The 2,131-nt window shown below is 43.7% G+C and overlaps 1 non-coding gene across 1 annotated transcript; it reads left to right on the top strand.

Moving 5' to 3' along the window:
• The first annotated feature begins 991 nt into the window (after positions 1-991).
• On the top strand, positions 992-1,110 carry LOC128650744 (5S ribosomal RNA). The gene has a single exon (XR_008401003.1). It is a non-coding gene; the product is annotated as a 5S ribosomal RNA (ribosomal RNA).
• The last annotated feature ends 1,021 nt before the right edge of the window (positions 1,111-2,131 follow it).

Below are 2,131 nucleotides of genomic sequence, written 5' to 3'. Positions count from 1 at the left end.
TCGTGAGTCCACGGCCCCACCCTTTATTTTAAGACAGTTGTTCTTTTGACTATAACCTCAGGCACCTCTACACCTTGTGTTACTACTTTTTCTCGATTTCCCTTCGGTCGAATGACTGGGGGTTGTGGGTAAGGGAGTGATACTTAGCAGTTTAACTGTGGTGCTCTTTGCCTCCTCCTGCTGGCCAAGAGTGATATTCCCAACAGTAAATATTCAGGCCGTGGACTCACCATATCCGGAAATAAATTTATCAGGTAAGCATAAATTTTGTTTATTTTAGTGCGCCCCATAGAAGTGGTTACGTTATCTGAAGTGAGTGAGTCTTTCGCTCACATGCTTACTTTTTACTTTCAAAATGGAATACCAGCACAAACCTGGGAATGCTAATGTTCTTCCTTGAGTGCTATTATCACTTGTGAGTGATAAAAATCTACCTCTCAACTTGTAATCTAGGGGTAGGCAGTGTGAGGGCAAAAGATTTGTGTGTCTAGGGCAGAAAACATAAAAGTATAGAACACACTGATTTTATTTATTAAGGATGTGCTGTATAGAATCCCTTAATGAGTATTGTACTAACTAACCTTTCTTGCATATCTAGTTCTTTGTTTAATTTATGGAAATTCGATTCTTTAGTGCAGAGCTTTCCAAACATTTCATGTTGGTGACACACTTTTTAGACTTACATCATTTCACGAGACAGTATTTCAGTTGTACTAGCAAACAGGAGGTTAAACTAACTTGTTTTAAGAAATACGGAAATACGGACACATACATAAATGATATAATAACGAAATGGATTTACAAGCAACAGTAAGTATGTGCAAGAATATATATTTCTTTTGCAAGATGTACCGAGTCCACGGTTTCATCCTTGTGGGATATTATCCTTCCTAACAGGAAGTGGCAAAGAGAGCACCCACAGCAGAGCTGTCTATATAGCTCCCCCCTTAACTCCATCCCCCAGTCATTCTCTTTGCCGGCTCTAAGCAGGGCCTATGGCCACACCACCCTGAATGCGCCCGATCTCGTCTGATCTTGGAAGCTAAGCATGGTCTGGCCTGGTTAGTACTTGGATGGGAGACCGCGTGGGAATACCAGGTGCTGTAGGCTTTAAAAAAAAAAAAAAACGACAAAAAGAGAGGCATTCTTACGCTGTGTAGAAGACCTTTTTACCATGGGAGTGATCTGCCCAGTTCCGAAAGCAGAACAGGGGCAGGGGTTCTACTCCAATCTGTTTGTGGTTCCCAAAAAAGAGGGAACTTTCAGACCAATTCTAGATCTCAAGATCCTAAACCAATTCCTAAGAGTTCCATCTTTCAAGATGGAGACCATTCGGACTATTTTACCAATGATCCAGGAGGGTCAATATATGACCACCGTGGACTTAAAGGATGCGTATCTACACATTCCTATCCACAAAGATCATCACCAATTCCTCAGGTTTGCCTTTCTGGACAAGCATTACCAGTTTGTGGCTCTTCCCTTCGGGTTGGCCATGGCGCCACAAATCTTCACAAAGGTGCTAGGGTCCCTTCTGGCGGTCCTAAGGCCGCGGCGCATAGCAGTGGCACCTTATCTAGACGACATTCTAATTCAATTGTCAACTTTCCAACTAGCCAAGTCTCACACGGACTTAGTGTTGGTCTTTCTAAGATCTCACGGGTGGAAGGTGAACGTAAAAAATAGTTTTTTTTCCCCTCTCACAAGAGTTTCATTTCTAGGGACTCTGATAGACTCGGTGGACATGAAAATATTTCTGACGGAGGTCAGGAAATCAAAGATTTTGTCCACCTGCCGAGCTCTTCATTCCATTCCTCAGCTGTCAGTGGCTCAGTGTATGGAGGTAATCGGACCAATGGTAGCGGCAATGGACATAGTTCCGTTTGCTCGCTTGCATCACAGACCACTGCAACTATGCATGCTCAATCAGTGGAATGGGGATTATGCAGATTTATCTTCTCAGATAAATCTGGATCAAGAGACCAGAGACTCTCTTCTTTGGTGGTTGTCACAGGTTCATCTGTCCCAGGGAATGTGTTTCCGCAGGCCATCGTGGGTTATAGTGATGACAGGCGCCAGCCTACTGGGCTGGGGTGCAGTCTGGAATTCCCTGAAAGCACAGGGTTTGTGG

The sequence above is a fragment of the Bombina bombina genome, chromosome 2 (assembly GCF_027579735.1).
Source record: "Bombina bombina isolate aBomBom1 chromosome 2, aBomBom1.pri, whole genome shotgun sequence".
NCBI classification, from domain to species: Eukaryota; Metazoa; Chordata; class Amphibia; order Anura; family Bombinatoridae; genus Bombina; species Bombina bombina.
This window is presented reverse-complemented; position numbering and strand designations above follow the sequence as displayed.